General features: G+C 36.6%; 1 non-coding gene across 1 annotated transcript; it reads right to left on the bottom strand.

The window, feature by feature from the left end:
• Positions 1 to 5,299: 5,299 nt before the first annotated feature.
• LOC112183186 lies at positions 5,300 to 5,379 on the bottom strand. Its single transcript, XR_002929777.1, has one exon. It is a non-coding gene; the product is annotated as a small nucleolar RNA J33 (small nucleolar RNA).
• Positions 5,380 to 5,715: the final 336 nt, after the last annotated feature.

Raw genomic sequence — 5,715 nt, 5'->3', positions numbered from 1 at the left:
GATGAAGGAAGATGTGACTAAGGAAAATGGAAAGGAAATGGAGAGACAAAGAAGATGAAATGGATGAAGGAATTGGTGATTGAGAGTGAGAGGAGAAGGTGTTTAAATAGGGAAGAAAAAGAAGAGTGAAATGATGAGATGAAGAAAAATAATGAAAGTGGAGTATGAGAGTGGTTTGTAAAATATGTAAAAGATGAGGTAATGATGAAAGCAAAGCATGAAGGTGAAGAAATGTGGAAGTGATGATGATCTTTTAGGGTAGAAAAATTGTATCCAAGGAAAAAGAAATGCTTTCTTCATATGGGTGGGAAACATGAATAGGTGTTGAGCTGTTTTCAGGTCAGTTTCTTCCCCTTTATTCCTTCAATTATTTCTCCATCAAAACTTCAGAATGAGCCTTCGGCTTCTTCATAAAAAATGTTCCACTATGAGTGTATATCATCCTCACAAATTTTCAGAGCTTTATTCCATGTGGTTGGGCCGGAAATGCTGCTGGACCTCTTACAGGTCCAGTTTTCCGGTTTTGCTTCTGTAGAAAATTGGGCTGATTGTTTGAAGGCCTTCCACTCATATTTTTCTCTGGCACTCTTCATACGAAATGATCCTTTGGGTGTCTAGAATGGATATGGAGAGTTTCAGCTCATTTCGAGTTCATTTGGTCAGGTGGCCGCTCCTTCTTCCTTGCTTGGCTCTGATTCTCCTAGCCGGAGTAAGAAAATATTCAAGGTTGACTTTTTAGTGCATTTTCATTCTTCTCCATCATTTCTAGGTAATTATGGACGTAACACTCATTTCTTCTTCATCTACTCCAATGTACCTAAAAATAGAAATTAAGTTAAAAATCGATTCGTTAAGGAATAACTAAGCAAAATGTGAGGAATTAACATTTAAAATATCACATTAAAATGCGCCTATCAGTTATACCCAAACTGGAGAATTTCTCCAATGATTGACAAAGTGAACCACCTAAAACCTTTGTTCAACGGGATCAAGTGGCATTGGATCCCTCGTGAAGCAAACCATGTTGCAGATGCAGCGGCAAAGCTAGCTAAGTCGAGGTTGTGCTCCCAGGATTGGGTCAATAGGCCTCCAACCTCTCTGCTCTCTATCTTGAGAAATGATGGCCTACCTGGCCCTTCGTCCCCAAGTTGGTGATTGGGACCTTTGAGGCACGGCTGTACTCTTTTCTCTTTTTTTAGTTGCTTTAGTTGGCTGTTGTTCTTTCTCAGTTAGTTATTGCTTTCTTCTTCTTTGTATTAGTCTTGCCATATGGTGTAAGAAATAATTATTTCTAACCATGATAATACTTGAACAGATAGCAACTCAGACAATCAAATCTGCAACAACATTTTGTCAAAATCTGTTGTGCAAGTTATGCAGATATAAATGAATGTGAATCATGATCAATTCTAAGTTCATCGTCATACTAGATAATTAAGAAGACTATGCCAAATATAAGATTGTAATTCAACAGCAACTTGAATCAAGACCAAAACATAATCTGCAGTGTATGAAATATTAAATCCAGAAAGCAAAACTAATAAAAGTCTAGGAAACTAACACGTTGTGGTTCCAGAATCCATTGATGCTTCTCCTAGATGCACCCTCAATCTCATATTGTTAATGGGACAATTTTGTTTGAGGTTTGGTGTTCTTGCAGGGATCAATGAGGAGGTTGCAATCCACTTTATATCAGAAAAAACTGTTGTGGCAGTTCCTTCCATTAAGCAACTGCCTTATAACTTCCATATGTTTATCTGAATGGATTAATCTAAATAACCATACAAGTTTGAATTCAAATTCAAAACAGATTGCATTAATAAAACTATTTTCGATTTCAAGCTTTATTAAATACTCTGATGTTACAAACTGAAACTCTAAAACTCCTCACAATGTCAATTAGCAGAAAGTGTTGATGTCTAGTTCAATAAGGTCTTACAATCTCCCACTGAACTAGATATCATACAAAATCAACTTATATTGTGGAGTTGTTTTCTTAAGTGTGCACAAGAGTTCAAGAACATCATCTGTTTTTCAAAGTCCTGTCAATTTTGCTAAACTGCATTGAACTACAAAAGATTACAATGAATTGGAAAATCACTAGTCTTCTATGATCACAATGCAGCAAGTAAAATTACATGAAACTACCTCAAGTATGATCTTGTACATGTTTACTTTATTTACATTAATCAATTTGTAAAACATGTTTGATCCAAAATCAATTTCAACTAGATGAAATGCTGTATTATCTTACTGATTTGGCATATCAGTATCAAGTTTTTCTGCATATGTACATATTCACTGATTTATATATCAGTATTAGGCTCCTTATATGTACATGGTTCTGCATATGTACATGTTCTACCTATACAGCAACCTAATGCTGAAACTTAATTTTATTCAAATGATAGATATCAAATGATGACTTCATAAATGACTGACTGACTAAAATATTGATACATTACCAGATAGTACTTCACACAATATAATCAGCTTGAAATGTTGAAGTGGTGAATCTTGATTTATCTGTGTTTGATCTCTAGAATAATGACCGTGATACTAATTCATGAAAGTACTTCTTAGCAACCTCTTCTCCACCTTTCTCACTTTCAGTTTCTGGAAGTAAACCTTCTGCCATCGAAAGTTGAACTACAATCTCCATGTTGAATTCATAGTCCTTTGGAAAAATTGAACAATAAGCAAAGCATCATTTTAAATGAGATGGGAGATAAAGGTAACTCAACCTTAGAGCTGGAAGAATATTACTCTTATCATATGGTAACTCCCAAATATTGCTAGTCAAGATGCTATTCAAATCCTCTGAATCTATATATTATGCCACGTAAAAGACCCCCAAGTGTTTTTGCAGCTAAAGGGAGACCGTTATACTTAACTACTATCTTTTTACCAATTTCTTCCAAGTTTGGAAATGCAGAAGGCTTCCCATTTTTAAAGGCATGTTTTGCAAGTAACAACCACCAGTCTTCATTCGACAACTTTCCCAAAATGTGAATAGGAAGAGTGTGCATCATAGAAGCAAACCTTAAGTTGTGTGTTGTTACTATGAAATTGCTTCCTCCAGCCCCAGAAATAAAAGGAGCCTGTAGTAGACTCCAATCATCATAGTTCTCATTCCAAACGTCATCCAACACAAACAAAAACTTCTTTCCTTTGAGTTGTTCCTTTATCTCAACTTGAAGACGATTCAGTTTTGAAATATCAGTAGTTTTGGAAGTGGCTGACTCAAGAGGTGTTTTAGTAACCATAACAACATCAAATTCTTCTGAAACACAAGTCCATGCTTTAAGATTAGTTTAGGGGTGCATTCCTTCTGTTTTATCCACCAAAGTCCAACTTCATTCTTGCACTTGCTCAACAATTTAAGCTGCATTGCCATTTTTCATTAACTGGTGCTTTGACTGCATGGCTTCCTTGAGTAATATAGGATTATTTTCTTCCCCCAAATCAAGTTCAACTTCAGTGAAATATAACGTGTAACCACCGGAAATTGCAGGTTTCTTGTTCTTGTTGATTTTCTAACTTCTGATGTGTCGTTTACATCAACTTCTGTGTTTTGAGGGCATTCAGGAATATGCACTTCACTCTGACTTTGAACTTGATTCTCGTCTACAGTTGCTGGAACTTCTACTTCAGTTTCAGTTTGATCCTGCATTTTCTCTTCATCTCAAATGGAGAAACCTCGGTTCATTATTCTTGGTGGTGGTCTTGAGTACCAGCGAGTTTCTAACCTATTGTCAAGTTTTGATACTCTTTTACAGCAGGAGATGTACCATTTAAAGATGACAGTAGCAAAGATCGAAGCACGCCACCCTGATGTCCTTCTGGTGGAGAAATCTGTTTCTTGAGATGCTCAGAAATATCTTCTTGTAAAAGACATATCACTTGTTCTTAATATCAAGAGGCCACTTTTAGAGCGCATACCTCGCTGCACAGTTGCTCAAACAATTTCATCTATCGATCATCTCTCTTCACAAAAGTTGGGCTACTGTGAGACATTTCATTTGGAGAGGTTTCTGGAAGATCTTGGTTCTACTGGCCAAAAGAAACTGGTGAAGACATTGATATATTTTGAAGGCTACCAGTTGCTTTACTCAGTTCTGTAAAACTCATTTAATTTATTGTTCTTTCAAACCTGCCAAACTGTGGACCAAAATACAACATTTGTGTTACCACATATTACAAATATATATAATCCTGGATACCCTAACCTTTCTCACTCCAATGTTTCCATTTCTTCTAAACTCTGGTTTGTATGTTCTGCTCTTGAACCTTTTTTTTTTATTTTTTATTTTTATTTCACTTTGGTCGAACATCTCATTATAACAAGTTGCTCTATGAGTTCTAAAAATTCTTATCCCTCTTTCTGAACTGCAGAATTTGAAATTTTTGACCTTTCTGAATGTTTAATAAAATATGCACTAGTTGAGATAGTCCAACTATTGGATGTATTCATGGTGGGTGACGTTGCCTCCATGCAAATAAGTACAATTAAAGCCAGCAAAAATGTCTTCACTGATGTTAATCACCCTGAAAGTTTTACTGATGCCACCTCAATTCAAGAACCAAAATCAATCAAAGACATCTGGATGACCATAATGCATTCGAACTTGCAAAGGATTTACCAACACCTGCTGTCCTAAGATGACAACTTGTTTCCTGACCTGACATAAACCAAGCAAGTGTGAAACAGAACCAGTAAAGACATGCTCCCTAACTCCCAAGATCGTAAGCTTCCGGATACCATGATAGTGCCTGTATTCTTCTAATAGATTCCTCATTTTGAGTGCCTCCTCAAAATAATTGTCTTGGTTCATATCAATGATCTGAACCGCATCACCACGAGTGAAGATAATGGCATGATTTTGATTCTCTGGTTTGCCCTCTCCGAGCTTCAAAGGACTAGGTAACTTAATGCGATAGATTTCCATTTCTTTCTCTAATTGATTATCATACTTGACAAGAACAGAATAATATTCCTTCTCATCCCTGCCAGTTGAAACCTCCTCAACATAGGCAATTTGAAGTGCTCCATTGGTTTTCATTAGATACAAAATTTCATCAGCAGGGGGATCTTTCTTTGCCTTTTGTGTTCCATGCATATATCTGGTATGCAACCACATATGTATGTCATCAAAGCAGTTCCAACTTCATGACCTTTGTACAACGAGTTCACACTACTGCTTGTTCTACTTAAAACTCTTGGAAGAAGATGACCTCTCTGAGGTCAAACCGTCTAAACCAATGGCTCGCATCATAGAACCAATTTCTTGTGAACCTTCCCTAATGTCCATCTGTGATGCAGAATCCAGAAAGCCAACATCTTAAGAGCTCGAAAATAATATATCATCCCCTTTACAGTTCGAGTAAGTGTTTGTCCTCTGTAAGATGCCCAAGGCCTGAGTTCCCTCAACTTCGGTTGTCCATATCTCATCATCATTGGCTACTCCTTCTCGACGCATCCTCTCCATGTTGCAGACTCTTGAATCTGCTTTACAATTAATTCTGTAGGTAGTTTCTCCCTCAACATATGATCAAAATCTTGGATTCTTAGATGCAGTTCAATACCACCTTTCCATTTCTTAAGTTCAATTCATTGAGCAACTGAATCTGATTGATACTGATAAGAAAATGCATAGCTGTATGCAATTCAATCTAAGTCAGTCATACTAGTGCTGTAAAACTGAAATTATGCAC

The sequence above is a fragment of the Rosa chinensis genome, chromosome 1 (genome assembly GCF_002994745.2).
Source record: "Rosa chinensis cultivar Old Blush chromosome 1, RchiOBHm-V2, whole genome shotgun sequence".
Lineage (NCBI taxonomy): Eukaryota > Viridiplantae > Streptophyta > Magnoliopsida > Rosales > Rosaceae > Rosa > Rosa chinensis.
This window is presented reverse-complemented; position numbering and strand designations above follow the sequence as displayed.